We start from the raw sequence: 21608 nt of genomic DNA on the forward strand, positions 1-21608 counted from the left end.
CCTGTGGAACGGCTTGCCATGCCATTTCCACCTGGCGCCTCAGTTGGACCAACGTTCGTGCTGGACGTGCAGACCGCGTGAGACGACGCTTCATCCAGTCCCAAACAGGCTCAATGGGGGACAGATCCGGAGATCTTGCTGGCCAGGGTAGTTGACTTACACCTTCTAGAGCACGTTGGGTGGCACGGGATACATGCGGACGTGCATTGTCCTGTTGGAACAGCAAGTTCCCTTGCCGGTCTAGGAATGGTAGAACGATGGGTTCGATGACGGTTTGGATGTACCGTGCACTATTCAGTGTCCCCTCGACGATCACCAGTGGTGTACGGCCAGTGTAGGAGATCGCTCCCCACACCATGATGCCGGGTGTTGGCCCTGTGTGCCTCGGTCGTATGCAGTCCTGATTGTGGCGCTCACCTGCACGGCGCCAAACACGCATACGACCATCATTGGCACCAAGGCAGAAGCGACTCTCATCGCTGAAGACGACACGTCTCCATTCGTCCCTCCATTCACGCCTGTCGCGACACCACTGGAGGCGGGCTGCACGATGTTGGGGCGTGAGCGGAAGACGGCCTAACGGTGTGCGGGACCGTAGCCCAGCTTCATGGAGACGGTTGCGAATGGTCCTCGCCGATACCCCAGGAGCAACAGTGTCCCTAATTTGCTGGGAAGTGGCGGTGCGGTCCCCTACGGCACTGCGTAGGATCCTACGGTCTTGGCGTGCATCCGTGCGTCGCTGCGGTCCGGTCCCAGGTCGACGGGCACGTGCACCTTCCGCCGACCACTGGCGACAACATCGATGTACTGTGGAGACCTCACGCCCCACGTGTTGAGCAATTCGGCGGTACGTCCACCCGGCCTCCCGCATGCCCACTATACGCCCTCGCTCAAAGTCCGTCAACTGCACATACGGTTCACGTCCACGCTGTCGCGGCATGCTACCAGTGTTAAAGACTGCGATGGAGCTCCGTATGCCACGGCAAACTGGCTGACAGTGACGGCGGCGGTGCACAAATGCTGCGCAGCTAGCGCCATTCGACGGCCAACACCGCGGTTCCTGGTGTGTCCGCTGTGCCGTGCGTGTGATCATTGCTTGTACAGCCCTCTCGCAGTGTCCGGAGCAAGTATGGTGGGTCTGACACACCGGTGTCAATGTGTTCTTTCTTCCATTTCCAGGAGTGTATTTTGTTGACACCCACCTACGTAGGCAGAAATGATCATCATAATAAAATAAGAGAAATCAGCGCTCGAACGGAAAGTTTTAGCTCTTCCTTTTTCCCACGCGCCATTCGAGAGTGGAATGGTAGAGAAGTAATATGAAAATGGTTCGATGAACCCTCTGCCAGGCACTTAAGTGTGAAGTGCAGAGTAACCATGTAGATGTAGATGCATGGCCCATATGATGACGACGTTATCTGCTTACGTTCTTTCTCCTAAGACCCTTTCTCGTGATACTTTGCAGAACCAGGACTCGTTCAGACGAAACGACATGGTGCCACTCCTGTGCCAAGAGGTGTCATTGGGCACACCGCTTTTGGCGCTCCTCTTCCTGCCGCCGCATCTAGGAAAGCGTCCTGTCAGTTCGAATGCCATATTTGCTGACCCTAAGTATGTGAGACAGTTGGTTCCACGACCCTAAATGACGTAACGAAAGGTATGTGTGCTCTGTCTCGGCGCTAGTCGCGTGGGGCCGTTGCTGTTTTGCGTGGCTTTGAGTATTGCCCTCCAGAACAAAGCGACTCCATACTCGCATGGCAGACGTAGAGTCCCGGCTAATGCGAGCAGGTATGTCACGGGACGGTAAGCCGCAGCGTGGATAGGTCGCGAACCTGCCGCTGTCTAAATCCTATACATTCAGATAGCCCTTCTTCTTACGTGAAGTGTAACACGATCTTGCCATCAACAACTAACATCATTAGATTGCGGTTTCTGAACGAGAAACCCTTTGCTTAAACTTTCCTTATAAACAAAACGTGTTACTTCGACAATCTTTGAACAGATACGGTGAAATGCTAATTGTTTGCAAATCCAAATATGTAGTACACTTTATATCAGTTTGGTGTATGCTGCATGCTGGCTTCATAGTTTTGCAATATTAAAGATCTGCAGTGTTGATAAATGGTCACTTTACGTACAGAATAATATTGAGTCACAGTGCAGTAAACAGATAATAGCCAAGACCCATTTTATATGGCTATACGGCCATATAGCCATATACTCAAGAGATGATTGGTAGATGATTTCTGTGTTCGTGAAAGATGTCAGCAAATCCGCTGGGTGCGTGCGCATTTTGAGCAGTTTTAATTTGCAGTTAAGATTACATACGTCAATCTGTCTCATTATCTCCGGATGATACAGATATCCAAACCAGTGTGATTACTTTAAAGCATTCACAATAGTAAACTGATGTGCTGTCACCTACAGAGCGTGAAAAAATATGTGGAAACAATAAAAACACAACACATTACCTCCCTAATACGGTCGGGAAAACCGTTGCCATTCAAAACAGCTTCCTCTCGTCTCAGAATGCATAAATACAGGTCCTATATGGTCTTCAAAGCGATGTTATATTATTCTTCCTGCAAAATAGTGGCAAATTCAGGTAACGATTATACAGGTGAATAGCGATAACGCACCATTCTCTCCTAAATGGATCACTAAGGCTCAGTAATACTGAGAGCCTGTGATTGTGGTGGCCAGTTGAGATGCAACAAATCGTTTCCACAAAACCAGCGAGGATCTCTGTCATCTTGGAACACAGCTGAGGAATAAACATTGTTCTGTTGGATGGACCTGATTAGCCAAAATGGTTCAAATGGTTCTGAGCACTATGGGACTTAACTGCTGACGTCATGAGTCCCCTAGAACTTAGAACTACATAAACCTAACTAACCTAAGGACATCACACACATCCATGCCCGTAGCAGTCGCGCGGTTCCAGACTGCAGCGCCTAGAACCGCTCGGCCACCGCGGCCGGCCAAAATGGTCACATAGTTCTAGGCAGTAACGTGATCCTGCGGAGCAACCGTGAGACCCATGGAATACAACGATAGAAAAGATCATCACTGAACCGCCGCCATGTTCCACAGTGGGATGCAAACTTGGCCAGAAATTGGAAACAGTGTGAAACAAGACTAATCCGACCAAATAACGTTCTGACATTGTTCCATAGTCTAGGTTTTATGGCTCCAGCACCACATTTTCCTCTCACATGCATTTGCAACACTCATATGCGGTTTTAGAGATCCAGCTCGCCCTACAGTTCCCTGTTTCGTATTGTTTTTGTGCTGACAGGGTTCGCGAGTGCAACATCCGGTTCTGCTGTGACTTTTGCAGCAGTCATTTTCTTATGTCACAATCCTCTTCAGGGACCGTCTGCCACGATCACTCAACACGAACTTTCGTCCGCGTTGTGACTTCGCATATGATGTTTTCCCCATTTCCCTGTATGCGGTGAACACCGAACACTTCGTCTGTCTTGGTTACGGAAGCAACCACCCTACGCCCAGCAGTAATTTGCCCACGTACGCATCTCCGAGATGATGAAGTCAGAGAACACTGTTCTGACCTCGACTGACCCTTGCACTTAAGGACATCGCAGAGGTGCCGTTTGTGGTCAGATACAGCAGCACAACCTGCAGTCTTGTCTAACATCTGTATTTTTAGTGCAAGGAGAGTCTCATAGTTCGGCGGTCTTAAGGAAATCCAGGAAGACTTGCACAAGGTTTCCACTTGGCACAATGAATGACAGCACTCTTTAAAATTGGATAAATGCAAGATAATGCCTACAAAAAAGAGACAGAGGCCGGTCGTACTCCATTACAGTACTAGCAGCGAAAAGCTTGGGTATCTCACACTATAGAAGTATTTAGGAGAAAAACTAAGAAGCAACCTGAAACGGGATGATCACGTAGAATCAGCATTGGGGAAAACGAAGAGTAGCCTTAGGTTTGTTGGAAGTTTTCTGCGAAAGAGCACTACGCTTGTAAATAAAATAACGCACGAGATGCTAGTGTGGCGAATTGTAGTTGGGGCGTTTACGTCATGTTCCTGCCCACTCTTATATTTTTGTTGCTATATTTTAATGCACAGTATAGGAAGATATTGTTACGGGAGGCTAGCAAGTAGGATCACAAGGCAAACTCATCGACGACGCGCCAGATCGTCACATAGCATGGGAATAGCCGGGCGAGCATGGGCATTATCTTAATGGAGCGGAGAGAGATAGTGGGCGCCAAGAAGCGAACCTTTGCTCAGTTATATTTACTGTTTAAATATTAGCATGCAGCACTAACCATGCTGATGACATTACTTGCACTGAGAAGTTGTTAATAATAATAGCAGTATCGCTCAATTCATCAAGAAATGCTAATTTTATTTACTATCAGTGCTTATTGATGGAAAGGATGGACCATTCACAAGTGCGCCCTGAAAGAGCAGGCGTCAAATTCTTCAGATAGCCCACTACTAGCCTACGATCAGTTTCCGAGGAGGTAATACAAGAATCCGTGTATAAAATCTGATCTCATAGAAAAACAGACCAGTTTACTGAAAAACTACCACAGATGTCGCACTTGGGCGATGTAGTGTAAATTCAAGGCAGTACACGATCGATTTTCGACGTGGAAACACACGAACTAGTGTGTGAAGTGGAACTCCTCGTGAAGACGGAATTAATTGTTGAAGTTACCTCGGAAAACATATTTGTTCTATCTCACGTTGATTCTAAGATCGTTTGAAGCATTTTGTGACCTTTCCGGTGCTCGGGAACTAATTATTAATGACCGGCAATCTTCTTATGAAGATTAACGATAGACTGGTTCTAGAAATCGTTTTACTAATATTGCTATTGGACAAATAAAACAAAATTGGTCGGCATCTTAACATTGTAAGATTTTTGTTATGCTTAGCATTTAAACCGACCCGCTTGCCACATTGTTATGCGTTGATTATTGCACAAGCGTTAGAGCTCGCGACCGACGGAGATGAAACCAATTCATTTACGAGAAGTGGGGAGCGGACGCCCTGGACTTTCATACAGTGAGTCCAAAAAGTATTCATCTAATTTTAATTTTTTTAAAAAAAACTAAGTATATGTCACGTAAAAGTAAGGGAAGATAAAATGTGAACATCCAGTCATATGCAACGAGCCTTGGTAAGTCATTTTTATTGATGGTCAAGGAAATAACTACATCCATAGCGATAGGAAATTTGACAAAATGGAGAATTTATTCAAGGGATCCTTCGAAAAGTACTCGTCCACTCATTTTTTTTTAATTTACAGTCTGAAAATATGATTTCAATTAGCCGGCCGTGGTGGCCGAGCGGTTCTAGGCGCTAGTCTGGAACCGCGTGACCGCTACGGTCGCAGGTTCGAATCCTGTCTCGGGCATGGATGTGTGTGATGTCCTTAGGTTAGTTAGGTTTAAGTAGTTCTAAGTTCTAGGGGACTGATGACCACAGCAGTTAAGTCCCATAGTGCTCAGAGCCATTTTTATGATTTCAATTACAAAGACTAATATTTAGTGTGGTTTTCCTTTGCAGCTATAACTGCTTTTAGTCGTCTGGGCATCGGCTTGACCAAGTTTGCCGTCAGAGGGGCTGTAATTTTGTCCCATTCGTCTTTTAGGTCTGTCTTGTTAGAAATGTCTTCTCCTGATGCTATCCTCCAGTACTTTCCAAAGGCGTTCAATAGGATTAATGTCTAGGCTCTGAGGAGGGGTGTTAAGTTGTTTTGGGGTATTGTACAGGAGCCACAGCCTTGCATTTAGAGCCGTATGCTTTGGGTCGTTATCTTGTTGAAAAATGCAATTTTGTTGCAGGTCTAATTTTTCGGCGCTAGGCTTCAGATTGTCCTTTATACTGTTCATACTCATATGGTGATCCATTGTACCTTCTATGAAATGTAATTTTCCAACATCTGCAGCACTCATACAGCCCCACACCATCAGGGAGCCACCACTGTGTTTAACTGTTGACACAAGATTGTGTGGCAACATCTCTGCATTCTTCTAACGCCGCACCATTCGCATGCCATCCGACTCGAATACGCAATATTTACTCTCATCATAAAAAATTACTCTATTCCAGAAGTCTTCGTTTTTGAATCTATGTTCTATCGCGAAATGAAGACGTTTCTTTCGATTCAGTTCACTGAACCAAAATATTTTGCGCGCTACCCGGCCGTGATACCCATACGTTTTGAAGGTATTTCTGATTTTGGTGGCACATACCTTCTTTCGCCTAGACTCTAACTCCCCAGCCAACTTAAAAGCGCTGATTTTAGGTTTCTTCTTCATTTCCCTCATGATAAATCTCACGTTTGCATCAGTCAAAGTGTGAGGGCGTCCGGTACGTGGTTGGTTTCTTAATGATTTTGTTGTGAAAAATCGATCTATTATCGACTGAACCGTCGATCAAGGTCTACCGACTACTTGAGCAATCTTGTAAGATGATTTGCACTCATTATGTAAGCGCAGATTAAGTTTGCTTTCGATCAGCGTCGTCTCACTACCCTTACGGCCCATGGCACTAATTGCACTGTATCGAAGCCGTTCAGAACCACAGCAGGCGTTAGAGTGGGGCCGCGTACGGTTGACTCTAGTGTGTGCCGTGGGTCAGCGTTATAGTTTAATCACTGCGCGCAGAACTTCAGCATGTTGAGATGGTGGACGAATACTTTATGAACTAGCTCTTGTATTACATTTTCTATTTTGTTAACCTTGCTGGATGTATTTCTTTCCTTGCTCTTCAGCAAAAATGACTTACCGAGGTACTTCTTACATGAGTGGCTCTATAGATTTTGCACACATATCTTTTGATGTGGCACAGACTTTGTTTTCTAATATATATTCAGCCAGACGAATACTTTTTGGATTCATTGTATGTAAATCACACGTAGCATCCCAGTATGCATATTGTGCCACCCGACATTTCGAACATTCGTTCCCCTGTCTTCTGTGATAGTGTTACAGAGTGTTGTTCCAGTCTTTGGAATTCTTTTCAGATACACAGACCAACAGCGAACATATTTACAGATATGCTGCTGGGATCGCAGATGGCCGGTGCAGCCCGCACGAAAGTGTAACAGAAATGTCCGGAGAACATTAGTGGTAATCTTTGTGAGAAACACCTCACAGGTGTCCCGATGAATTGCTGGGTAAATTTAGAGAACCCGCAGTCAAGGAGCACTGTACGTCCATCATACTGTCATCATCGTATATCTCGCGGAGAGATTATGACATTAAGATAAGAGGATTAAGAGGTATGGAGGGGCACATAGATAGCAGTATTCCCTCTTACGATACGCAATTGGAAAAGTGTGGAAAATCAATAAAGTTGGTATAAAGTACTCTCCAACATGCACTGTAGAATGGTTTGCCAAGAACACTAGCCGATCAAAAGTATCCGGACACTCCCATGTAATGCGGAATTGGCTGCTAGATGTCAGGCGAAGCGGACCCGGCAGCATAAAAAGGTGCGAGGAATATCTGTATTCTCAGGACAGAAGCAGAAATAGGAAAATGAGTCGCCCAGGAGAGCTGCGTGACTTCGAAATGGACTAGTCATTTGATGTTAGTTGGGTGTATCTCGTGGATCGAGGAGATTTCAAACCTTTTAAAAGTGACCAAATCGACTATTAGTGATGTGATTCTGGAGTGGAAACTAGAGGTGGGCAAACTCGTTCATCCTTGGGAACTAATTCACTGGTGATCGCTCTTTTTTGAGAACCGTTCATTTTTACTCGTTCACCGTTCATTTGTGCTTGATATACGGTTCTTGTGAAAAACTGAAAATTAGTAGCATAGGTGACTGAAGATGGAAGGCGCCGAGAGGGGGCCCTTGCCTCCGCCCTGGAGTACAGTTTTTATTCGTAATAGAATTCTCACACAATTTTAATTTTCGTGATTCTGCAAAACCTCTCGTTTAGCCCACTGTAGCGTTATGTGGCTGATCGCAGTGAAATACTATAAGGTGGCGCACGAAAAACCGGCCCCGAGTACAGACTGCTCGCCAATTACGCACGATTTGTTGACTCCTACGAGCAGAATAGATAAACATGTAATAACTAGGCAGTGAAGAAATAACAAATAAGCTAATGCAAACAACGTCGAAACAATAGATGACGATTGGTAAGCGACAATGAGCAGTCTAGTACTCGGGGCCGATTTTTCGTGCGCCACCCTGTACCACTGAAAAAATATTGTAGAAGTTATCATATTCTCTTTACAAAATGTGACACCAGACACTCGATTATGGAACGCGGGTTTCATATGGTTGTAAGTCGGTCTGCCTTCCACAACAATACTGGCCGGTGTGGCCGAGCGGTTCTAGATGCTTCAATCTGTTCGAATCCTGCCTCGGGCATGGATGTGTGTGATATCCTTACGTTAGTTAGGTTTAAGTAGTTCTAAGTTCTAGGGGACTGATGACCTCAGAAGTTAAATCCCATAGTGCTCAGAGCCATTTTCTTCCATAACAATGAACAAGCCCTTTTACCTTGGATCAAAAAAAGACGGAAAGTGGCCACTCGTGTGTGCCGTGCCGACTTCCTTTGCATATGTAATAACAAAAAATCTTGCCTTTTTACAAGTATTTCTTCTGTTGCTTATCGAAATAGTGAAGTAAGCTGATAAGCCGCTTTGTTACCTGAAAAGATGTTTATATTACATACCACGTAATTTTATGTAATTTAATTATAAAGTACATTTTAATTACCGGTAATGGACGCTGAATAGAATACGAAAAGAACGAGACTTTCAGAGTTCAAAAAAAGGTTTGAAACAGATCTAGAATGGGCATGCGCTGCGAACGAAACGAACAACTCTATACTGAACTATGAGAAGTCTGCAGTGTAACTGCGACGAGTGGCAACGCGAGGGACGAGTCCGGCCGAGCGAGACCGAGACAGACGGGAACGGGACCGAGGCTGGAACGAGACCGGCCGACGTGCCGTTGCGGGAGCGAGACCGACCGTTTCTCGTTCCTGGGAACTATAAGTAGAAAGCCGCGACCGACGTGAACTATGAAAGACCGTTCCTTAGAATTCGTTCATCGCTCGTTCCATTCATTTTGATGAACTGTTCCTTTGGACCCGTTAGTTCGCGAACGACCCAACTCTAGTGGAAACGCGAAAGAACCACCACAGCTAAAGCAAGACCAGGTAGATCTGGTGTACTGGCAGACAGGCACCGTCGAACATTGCGGAGGGTGGTTGTAAAAAAATCGTAGAAAAAATCAGTCGCGTGTTTCAAAATTCTACCAGCAGACCAGCTGGGGCATTGACTGTGCGTAGGCAGTCACAAAGAATGGGGTCCAATGGTCGAGCAGCTCCTCATTAGGCACACATTTCTGTAGTCGGTGCTAAGCGACGTGTGCCAGGATGACACAGTTCGTGAGAAGCCAGGTTCTGGGTTCGAGTGTCGATCCGGCACACTGTTTTAATCCGCCAGAAAGTTTTGAAATGTGGCAGTGTTACTTCGTTTCCCTGACCACGCTCAGTCCATAACCAGAATTGTCGTAATAACTTAAAATTATTTAAAAGGGATTGTTATTGTTGTTTGTTTTTGGTAATATGCAGCTGAAAATTATGAGTCTATTGCTGCATTACACATAAAAATCACAGGGTCCCATTCCCCGTTCAAGGTAGCGAAGCACCAGAATTGAGAGACGAAGATCGGAGCCATGATTTCCTTTATTCCGAAGGGTCGCGAATAAGGACAGGCTAGTGACCAGTTGCAATGCGTGCCGGTTGGCAGAAGCTTTGAGTGGGAAACGTTCCGTGTGGACGTTCCAGCGTGGGTCCTCGAGCCTTCTAGAAGGCTAGAATATGTTCTGCCTGACAAAAAGGTGTGCAGTATACTGCTGCATCCATTTTCAATAAGCTACTACAAGAATTCAAAAAAATCTTAGCAGTAATCCACGCACGTTCAAATCGCAACTGTAGGATTTCCTCACGGGTTACTCCTTCTATTCTCGCCAGGAGTTCCTTGGAAAATTTAGCTGATTCCTATGTTATATTGTTGATTTCGTTTATTTTAACTTACCTCATCTTTTTATGGGTTCATAAACATTTTATTTTGTCTGTTATTATTTTTATGATGTATTTCATGTACTGACATGTTCCATGACCTCTGAGATTTTCTCCTCAGTTTGGTCCTACAGAACTAAACGTGTACGAGGGGCGTTTGAAAAGTCCGTGCAAAGTCCGAGAGATGGCACCACCGGCGCGTATCGAAGTCATGTTTAGTTAGTAGCATCTTTGGAAAGAACGCACACCAAGTTTCAGCCATATTGATCTATTTCTTTGTGTTTGGCATTCGTGTGAATCAAGGAAGTCGAGTGACTGTCAAAAAATAGACGAAGAAGAATTTCGTGCGGTGATTAAACATTACTTTATGAAAGGCAACACGCCTCAGGAGACTAAAGAGCTTGATAAACATTACAGTGACTGTGCACCTTCGATTAGAGCAGTTTATAAGTGGTTTCAAAATTTTCAGAGTGGACATATGGGCCCAAGTGATGCTGAAAGTTATGGACGCCCTGTGAAAGTTACGACTCCAGAAATCATTGATAAAATCCATGATATGGGGATGGATGAGTGAAGGTGCGTGAGATTGCTAGTGCTGCGGGCATCTCGAATGAACGGGTACATAATATTTTGCATAAATATTTGGACATGAGAAAGCTATCTGCAAGATGGGTTCAGCGATTGCTCACGCTTGACCAAAGGCGGAATCGTGTGAAGTGTTGCAAGGATGGTTTGGAGATGTTCAAGAAGAATCCACAGGACTTTAAGCATCGTTTCGTCACTGTGGATGAAACATTGATACATTACTATACTCCTGAGACCAAACAACAATCTAAACAATGGATTACCAAGGGAGAACCTGCACCAAAAAAGACGAAGACCATTCCTTCGGCCAGAAAGGTTATGGCGACTGACTTTTGGGATTCGCAAGGGATAATCCTCATCGACGATCTGGAAAAGGGTAAAACTATTACAGTTGCATATTATTCATCGTTACTGGACCGTTTGAAACCGAGCTGCAAGAAAAACGCCGGCGATTGGACCGCATAAAAGTCCTTTTCCATCACGACGATGCACCAGCACACACCTCAGCAGTTGTGGTCGCAAAATTAATGTAAATAGGACTCCAACTCGTTTCATATCCCCCCTATTCTCCAGACTTGGCTCCCTCAGACTACTGTTTGTTCCCCAATTTGAAGAAATGGCTGGTGGGACAAAGATTTTATTCGAACAAGGAGGTGATTGCAACAACTAATAGCTGTTTTGCAGACTTGGACAATTCCTGTTATTCGGAAGGGATCAACAAATTAGAACAGCGTTGGAAGAAGTGTATAAGTCTAAAAGGAGACCAAGTCGAAAAGTAAAAAAGGTTTACCCCTAACACGTAAGTAGCTTTTATTTTTGCACAGACTGTTCAAATGCCCCTCGTAAAGTAAAATAAATAAATAAATAATAGTGAAGCATCCAGAAGGGGAGGAGGAAACTAAATGAGACTACACGGATTGACAGAGTTTATGCTGTTTCATTAATTACAGAAACGAGTCAAATTTACAGAGTTGTTGGCAGTATGAGCTCATTTTCCAGTATAACATTGCATCCCCTCTGTTCTGGGTGCTTATAGTGAAGGCCTTATGTAGTAGTGTCGTCGTATCCTCTCCTGGGACAAATGCCCCACAATTGTTATAACTGAACAGGAACAGTCTTGACACCTGAGATGGTCTCACATTTTCTGTGTGGCACAGATGTGGGGATCTTGCTGGCCAGAACCTCAACATCACGCAGACTGTTCATAGACGCGTTCCATGTGTGGAAGTGCTGTTGAAAAGATGACACCACAATACTGTCGCATGAAACATCAGGATGCAGGATGTCCGTGGCATACCGTTGTGCTGTCGGAGTTCCCTCAATCACTACTAGCCATGACGTGAAGTCATACCCAATGGTTCCCCACACCATGAGTAACACCGCTGTGCCTCTTCAAAACATTGGAAGAATGGGACCTCTCCCGCGATCGCCACCATACTCACCGTGATGGGCGCAGCCCCCGAATATTCCGCGGTAAAAAAAAAATGGTACCGAATCCTCCCAAGCCCGCAAGGGTCTGAAAAACGATGGGACCGAATCCTCCCGTTTGAAGCAGGTAGCAGTTCTAAACGTTATGGCCGGCCGTAGTGACCGAGCGGTTTTAGGCGCTTCAGTCTGGAACCGCGCGATCGCTACGGTCGCAGGTTCGAATCCTGCCTCGGGCATGGATGTGTGTGATGTCCTCAGGTTAGTTAGGGGACTGATGACCTGAGATGTTAAGTCCCATAGTGCTCAGAGCCATTCTAAACGTTATGAATACTCTAAGGAGGCAAAGGAAAGCATATGAAATTACGGTAGAAGATGTAAAAAAATTTTCGCGTGTATTGTATGTTTAAAAGTTTTATCTTTTATCTTATTTAGATATTTATTTTTATAAACTGGAATCATTTATAGCCTTGATTTCTTCACTATTAATTTATTAAAATAGCAAATCGTGATTTCGCAACACATATTCTATCTCTATACATGCAACAAATTGATAAGTGTCCGATGTCTCAATGTAGGAGATGGTTAAGAAAAATTAATCTGAATGGTCTATAGAAGCGCAATAGACGGCAAAAAATATTTTTATAATTTCTTCTGCGTGCCTGTTTGCACACGCATTATGCAAAAAGTAATGCACGAAGTTGGTTGCTGTTTCGACACTTATATTGTTGCGGGTCTAATGTAAAATCTGGCACATATTTCTTCTTTACAAGCAGCCTAGAGGCAGAGTTCTAACAGCTTCACCACAAGACCGTGCGGGGATGCCAGTGTCGTAGCTGGGGGCTGGTCAGAGCGTCGGCACTCGCCATCCGCAGCCAGCACACCGCTGGGGCACAGCCACAAAATTATTGTGGATTGAACACGATATTGCAAAAAGCATAAATGTTTACCTTGTAATTGATAAATTAGACTCAGAAAAAGCCCGAACACTGTAGGCCTACGTTGATGGACGCTCCTAGTTCTTAGAAATAAGCTTTACAGAAAATGCATGTGGAAAATATCAGTTCGTTTAGCGTTACCCAGGGTACACCACGAGGAGGCGAACTGATTCATACCCCAAAAATATTTACATTTTTAATTTTCTTTTTTTTGCATTTTTAAGTATATTTACAAATAAAATCATTTTATCCTAATATGTTTATGTACATCTAAAAATCACAATTATTTGTTGTGAATTTTTACCATCTTCGAAATTTGCCACTTGCTGTTGCATAAATTTCAAGCGTGGGCAATTTCTTTAATTTTTCTTCGTTTTCGACGAATTTATTGCAATTTTAGAATCGAGCTGAATTTGTTTCAGCAGTTCGCGAACTGCGGACTGGCCGCAGGCAGCTGTGGTCATTAGCGCGCACAATGCTCTGTCGCATTGTGTCAGTTTGGGAGGATTCGGTCCTGTTACCTGCTTACCTACCTGGTTTGGGGAGGAATCGGGGCTGCGCCCACCGAGATAGTCATCACGGTTAGAGCAGAAGCGCAATTTATCGGTGAATACAATTCGACACCATTCATCAGCATTCCATGTTATACGGTCATGGCACCTCTCCAAACGCAATCGTTTGTGTTGTCGTGTTAACTACAGCCTACGCATGGGGCGATAATTCTCTAGTCCGGTTGCTGCTAGTGTGGCCAATGGTGTAGGATGAAGCAGAATGTTGCAGACAGTCCATTACTTGTTCTTAGTTGGCAGACGCAGATGTGAAGTGTGGTGTCACCGCCAGACACCACACTTGGCTAGGTGGTAGCCTTTAAATCGGCCGCGGTCCGTTAGTATACGTCGGACCCGCGTGTCGCCACTATCAGTGATTGCAGACCGAGCGCCGCCACACGGCAGGTCTAGAGAGACTTCCTAGCACTCGCCCCAGTTGTACAACCGACTTTGCTAGCGATGGTTCACTGACAAAATACGCTCTCAATTGCCGAGACGATAGTTAGCATATACTTCAGCTACGTCATTTGCTACGACCTAGCAAGGCGCCATTACCAGTTACTATTGATACTGAATCATGTACAGTAAAGAGCGACACTCATCATTAATGGATTAAAGTTAAGTATTCCACCAGCTACGTCCGTTTTTCTAAAGTCTAATTTCCTTGTCCTGTTCCAGACCTCACGCCAGCCTGCGTGAGCTAAAACGCGTGCCTTTCGGCTTCTTCTAATAATACGGTGTTGGCTTTCCTGCCAACCCACAACATGAAGGAGGTGTGATATGCTTGGTACACAATACTGGGATTGTCTCATTTGGTCATCAGACGTGATCTACTGAAACCTAGACGACGAATATGCCTCACGTTCCCACGGAGTCCTACATGGAGCCACTGTCACATCCTAGTGCCCTAAAGTTTCCTTCAAAAACTATTTTCGTTTGGTTTGATTCTGAACTCGTACTGGCTCCGTTGGTTGGTTGTAACTTTGCTATTGCGTAGCTCTGGGTGACTGTGCATTTCCAACTGCGAGAGAGACCAAATATACCTGCCTGCGAGAATACAACATGAATTGGCGCTATTTTACAATCTTTCTAAAAATTGTGCAAGGTGATTAGTGAACTCTACCATTAATTAAACAAAATGGTCCCTGAGCGTTGATGAGCTGCCTAATAATTCTGTTCATTAAATGGTCTCTGTGTGTTGATAAATCTCGTAGCAAACTGATTCTGAAATGAAAATGTCTTACCTCGTAATATATGTAATTGCTTGGAAAAGTGATGCTTGCTGCTCTCAGTGCGTCAGCTGAAAATTTGTAACAACAGTTGCTGAGAGCGTAGTGCAATGTTCAAGACAACAAGTAAACTATTTTGTACACGTCATTGAGCCAGACACTCTTCAAATAAAAATGACTTGGATTGAGGATGTGGACAATGCTCTTAGGTGAAATCTTCCTTTAACAAACTTTTTAAACTGTCTGATATATTATATATTATTCTTGTTACAACACTTATTAACATTGACAAAGGGCAACATTAATATCAAACTCTTACCCTCACAAATGTTAGACGAATAACTGACAAACATAAAAAAACATTGCAGTGAAAATTTCACAATCTTTAATTAAAAATCTTAAGTTCCCTGATATGGATCTCTCATCCAACAATGGTTTTGAACTGCTCGCGACTGCAGTGACACTAAATAAAAAATGGTTCAAATGGCTCTAAGCAGTATGGGACTTAACATCTGAGGTCATCAGTCCCCTAGAGTTAGAACTACTTAAAACTAACTAACCTGCCCGAGGCAGGATTCGAACCTGCGACTATAGCAGCAGCGCAGTTTACCAAAATAAAAAATATTACCTTCATTCCTCTTCATTCACTTTTCTAATCTCATTTCATTCTAAATCACTAATCGAGTCTTTCTCCTCTGTTTCACAATATTCAAACACAAATCATTTTACTTAACTACAGAGTTATTTAAAGAGTGTACATTCCCCCGAGTCCTTTTCTCGGCGTGTCTCACTACTACTCTAAAACTCCTGGGCTCCTCGCTGCCAAGCAGCGATGACAAAAACAAGCACATCTTCCAGCCACACGGTTACTCAGACCAAAGACTGCGCGCGAATAATAAGCGGTCCAAAATTGTCGCCCAGCATTTGAAATATCCAAAGTGTGAACAAATTCCAGAAATTCAAATAAAAAACTCCCAATTGACCTTTTTCAGCCCCATAAATCTGGGTGTTGCATGATTGCAACAGTCGGTCAAAGGGAGATATACAGTGAGACCGCTTTCAAACTCTATAAGGTGCTGATAACGCTGTCTTACACGAATACACGCCATTTCTTTGACCTTCTCAGTGGCCACTCAGCTTCTGGCGTTATTAACGCTCGTTGTATACCCTATCGAGCCTGGTGACAATACGAAACACGGACAATACGAATGCACTCTGATGCCAGTTGTGTGTATCACAGAGAATTGCAGCTCTAATTATCAATGTTCCCGACGATGATGTGTTCGTGTACGAGGTTACGGTGACATCTGACCATGTCTTCTGAGTGCTTCACTTTTTTTTGTTAGGCGCTGTGTATACACTTCCGCTTTAGAGAGAAATAATACGCAGCTGAAGATAAAACCTTGAGTGATGACTGGTGGTCGCATCCATTTATCTGTAATGGGGAAGATACAACATAGTGCGTGAAGGATCGTAATATTTGGAACATAAGCAGATGTAATAACATTTTGTAACGACTGATTCGAGTGGGACTAAGCGTTCGCCACATTTAATACTAGTAAAACTGTTTAGATGGTGTTAGCTAAGGAAAATGAAGCATTCAACTATACAGAAGGTAGAAAATTTACTTAGAAGGGTGGCAGTACCTTGTTCAGAGCAGATCGCAGCAGGGTTCGACCATTAACACTTTCTCAGTACCGGCCCAGTACTTGCCGATGTCCACAGAATCTAGGCAATTTTAGCTGTGTTCAAAAATTTATATCTTTGAAAATATCGAACATATAAATACAAAATTAACACTATTTTAAGACCATTTCGTCTCCTTTAATATGCAACTATGAACAAAATCCTGTCTGATATAACATAGACTAATTATATTATTATACATGACATTGTTTCCGTAAAATCTAAGAAGTTATACATTCATATAGTTAGAGGTTATGAATTCATAAGTATATAAAGATCGGTGTTGAATACCATATTTAATTACAATAACACTTTCTACTTGGATTTACACTGCATTTTCGTAAGAAATATTTTAAAACAGGGTCCCAAAAACAACGCCATACAGCACTGTTCGCACTGACAACGTGTCTCCTTGCGAGATGCTTTTCAACTTTCTTTGATTTTTAAGAACAAATGTATAACATACACAAATGGTTCAAATGGCTCTGAGGACTATGGGACTTAACATCTGTGGTCATCAGTCCCCTAGAACTTAGAACTACTTAAACCTAACTAACCTAAGGACATCACACACATCCATGCCCGAGGCAGGATTCGAACCTGCGACCGCAGCGGTCACGCGGTTCCAGACTGAAGCGCCTGGAACCGCACGGCCACACCGGCCGGCTGTATAACATACACGAGAGGCATATTTTTTGCTAATGGGTGGCAAATGTTGCAGGAAATGCCTACAGATTCGTTTTGGTTATTTGGAGCTGTTAGCAAGATTGGTAAGAAATCCGTAATTGTCAGTTTTTTGGTCTGAAATGAACAGTGTAAACAAAACGCATTCGATACTCCTAATAATAGCAAATGAATGTAAACAGTTTCCGCCGCCATTTTACATTTCGCAATGCAGTCGCCTTTAAAGACAACTGTGTCGTTCAAATCAACTTCACTGTGTAGAACATCTACAATGTCTCCAAAATTCAGCAAATCAGCAATTTCTTCATTAGATAAGTCACGGCGCGCCGTTTCTCCCACATAGAGTACCAATAATGTGTTATATCCGCAGGCGAAAACAGTGACTCATACCGAACGAAATACCGCGAAAACAAGACGCACTTTCACGCCATCTATCCGTCCAACTAATAAACAACAGTATAAACATCGTATATCTGTTGTCAGAGCTGCGGAAGTCGCATGTCTATAGTCAGAGCTGCCTAAACAACTAGCGCTTTTGGAGGGGAGCGCGATCCGTAGAATCTAAACATCGTGTATTATTCTACTTTTGATACTGGGAACAATGTTTGACTTTTATGGTGACATTACTTCGGGGCTTAGGCATGATTAGACAACCGTGAGCGCAGTGTACACCACGCCTACGAGTCTTTTTCCGGCATCTGCAACGGTGAGTTGGGTTATGCTCGCTAGCTTGCTGCATGATTTTCTTAATGCTGTGTAGAAATTCGCAAACAGCCGTCTGACGGGGAATGCGTGTATAAAACTTTTCAAAAGTGGAGAATTGTGCGTTGATATGCGTTTCAGGAAGCTGACTTTTCATGAGTCAAGTCCTGCGTGACACGACTATTTTAACAGGCATCTGTAGAAGCGATTACTGAGCTTTGGGCTATGTGCTTAATTTTCCATGGGTTTCGCGAGTTCGTAAGAGGGTGTAATGGGAAGACGATTACTCTGTAGTGGCTCCCGCGAATGTTCGTTTGATTCGGATGAAGAGCACAAGTTTCTTAGATATGAAACTTTGTATTAATTTAATTGGAGGACGCAAGACCTCAACAAATTGCTAGGGTCCCTGCAAAACTCATGGGAACTATTTTTTGTCTCGTAAATGTTAACGAATTAAAAAATTCTTAAATATGCTAATGGAAGGTTAGTTATACGTAAACACTACGTGTAGGGTGATAGATGAACACACACACACACACAACCATGAAGATACAGAATGCGATTTATAAGTAATGCGACCAATTTTTTTCTGACGCAACGGTACACCATAGCGTGTTGTAACCGGCTGGGCTAAGTGGAATGGGGTGTTAGCTTCAAAACGCTCTTTGTCTCATTCGGCTGCGAGCTGCCGGAGAGTGAGGACGTGCGTTTCCGTCAGCCCCGTTTTGAGTTTATGTAACACGGGACAATGGATCATTCTGTAGAGCAACGGTACGCTATCAAATTTTGCTTTAAACTTGGGAAGTCCGCCACTGAAACGTTTCCATTACTTCGGCATGCCTTTGGGATTGATTGCTTGTCCAAATCGCAAGTTTTCCGATGGCACAAGTCGTTCATGGAGGGCCGAGAGAAGATCACCGACGAACCTCGCAGTGGACGGCTATTAACCGCACGAATCGACGAAAATGTGACGCATGTGCGCGATTGTTTCAACTCTTGATAGACGGCTGAGCCTTCAATTGATAGCACAAACTGTAAACATGTCAAAAACAACCGTTTTCCGCATTGTGACCGAAGATTTGAACATGAGAAAGGTGTGTGCCAAACTCGTCCCAAAAGTGTTGACCAACGAACACAAGCACATTGGAGTGCTTCGGTGCTGACAAATGTTGGAAATGTGTGAAAATGATCCTCATTTTTTAAACTCAGTTATCACTGGTGATGAGTCGTGGGTTTTTGAGTACGACCCTGAGACAAAAAGGCAGAGTTCAGAGTGGCACACCCCATCGTCGCCCCGTCCCAAGATGGCACGCATGAGCGAGTCCAGGATCAAAAAAATGCTCATTCTCTTCTTTGACGTCAGAGGCGTTGTCCACCACGAATTCTTATCTACCGGGACTACAGTGAACTCAGCTTTTTACTTTGAAGTGCTAAAAGGACTGAAAAGGATGGTCTCGTGCTGCCGAAGCGACATCAAGGACACATGGAAAGTTCACCACGACAACCTGCTGAGCCACAGCGCCTTCATTGTCAACGATTTCCTGGCTGGGACTAAGACTCCATTGGCTCACCAGCCTCCCTACAGTACAGACCTGGCTCCTGACCTTTTTGTTTCCACGGTTAAAAAGGAGTCATGAAAGGAAAACATCGGGACACAATTGAAATCATCCAGACGCATGTTACGTCAGCTCTAAAGGACATTCGGGAAAAGGCATTCCAGGATGCCTTGCAGGCATGGAAACACCGCCTCCAGAAGTGTATCAACGCAAGACGAATATATTCAATAAATTATTTTCTATGAATTTGGCCGCATTACTTATGGAACGCACTTTGTATAACACGAAAAAAAGACTAAACAACTTTGGCGTTTCAAACGTGCTTCACTGTCAGTTGCAACAGCACACAATAGCACAGGGCAGGAACACGGACCTGTAATATCTTAGAGTCTCTCGAAATAGTCTCCCAATGAATCAGTCACACACTGCCAACGCTGCGGAAGACGCCGAATACATAGCCTCACCATCAGCAAATCGTCGGACGTCACGGTCACTGCTCTGGCAGTGTCTTCGGGTGTTCGAAAGCGTGTTCCTCGCAAAGGCTCTTTCAGCTTTCGAATGAGGTCATAGACGCAATGTGATAAGTCTGGCGAATGTGGTGGATACTCCAGTACTTCCCATACCGCGCACACGCTGCCGTATGGGCTCTCGCGTTGTCCTAGAGTATTAATGCCCTGTCTAGACGAAAAAAAAAAAAAATGGTTCTGAGCCCTATGGGACTCAAAATCTTAGGTCATCAGTCCCCTAGAACTTAGAACTACTTAAACCTAACTAACCTAAGGACATCACACACATCCACGCCCAAGGCAGGATTCGAACCCGCGACCGTAGCAGTCCCGCGGTTCCGGACTGCAGCGCCTAGAACCGCACGGCCACCGCGGCCGGCCCTGTGTAGACGTTCAGGACTTTTCTGCTTTTCTCCCGAATAACCCGTCGTAGGTGTCGTTTCAGGAATGTGCGTCAGTAATAAAGTGCATTAACAGTTTTGTCAGTGCTCCTCGTGGTATTATCGCGCATTCCCTTCCATGGTGAACACCTAATATTTACGTAAGAGCACTGATTAAGTCGGGTAGCATCCATCATGAATGGCTGCCCCAATCACGCTGTGATCTCCCTTCCTGCTTTAATCTCCTAGAAAGCACTGCCATTTAGCGTCAAGTCACGTCACGTTACTGTGTGAATGCGCTTAATTTGTAATGTACTATTGTGTACTTTTACAATTTACGGTAAAACACGTTTGCAATGAGAAATTTTTTTCATCTTCTTTCTCCTGCTATATCTTTATGGCGATGTGTGTGTTCATCCATCTCCTTACCGGTAATGTTTACATATGAACTAACCTCCGAACTGGCCCGGCCGGTTGGCCCTGCGGTCTAACGCACGGCTTTCCTGGCGGGAAGGAGCGCCTGGTCCCCGGCACGAATCCGCCCGGCGGATCTGTGTCGAGGTCCGGTGAACCGGCCAGTCAGTGAATGGTTTTCAGGCGGTTTTCCACCTGCCTCGGCGAATGCGGGCTGGTTTCCTTTATTCCGCCTCAGTTACACTATGTAGGCGATTGCTGTGCAAACAAGTTCTCCACGTACACGTACACCACCATTACTCTACCACGCAAACATAGGGGTTACACTCGTCTGGTGTGAGGCATTCCCTGGGGGTCCACCGGGGTCCGAACCGCACAATAACCCTGGGTTCGGTGTGTGGCGGCGGAGGGGTGAAGTGGACTGCGGTAGTCGTGGGGTTGTGGACCACTGTGGCTGCGGCGGGGACGGAGCCTCTCCGTCGCTTCTAGGTCCCCGGTTAACATACAATACAATACAATCTCCCAACTGTATATTTCAGAATTTTTTAATTCGTTACCATTTTCGAGACAAAAAAATTGTTGACATGACGTTTGCAATCACCCTCGTAGTTTTTAACAGACTAGATGGATACTGCCGGCCGCGGTGGTCTAGCGGTTCTGGCGCTGCAGTCCGGAACCGCGGGACTGCTACGGTCGCAGGTTCGAATCCTGCCTCGGGCATGGGTGTGTGTGATGTCCTTAGGTTAGTTAGGTTTAAGTAGTTCTAAGTTCTAGGGGACTTATGACCTAAGATGTTGAGTCCCATAGTGCTCAGAGCCATTTTTAGATGGATACTTATTTGTGGAGTAATCACCCTCTTCTCCTGCCTATCTTTTATTTTAAAGTAAAGATATGGACCGTCAAAAAGACCGCAACGTCGGG

The 21608-nt window shown here is 44.5% G+C and overlaps 1 protein-coding gene across 5 annotated transcripts in view; it reads left to right on the top strand.

Moving 5' to 3' along the window:
* LOC126195432 (uncharacterized) overlaps positions 1-21608 on the top strand; it is a 455740-nt gene that overhangs the window by 65346 nt on the left and 368786 nt on the right. The gene's annotated exons all lie outside the window — the stretch shown is intronic.

The sequence above is a fragment of the Schistocerca nitens genome, chromosome 7 (genome assembly GCF_023898315.1).
Source record: "Schistocerca nitens isolate TAMUIC-IGC-003100 chromosome 7, iqSchNite1.1, whole genome shotgun sequence".
Lineage (NCBI taxonomy): Eukaryota > Metazoa > Arthropoda > Insecta > Orthoptera > Acrididae > Schistocerca > Schistocerca nitens.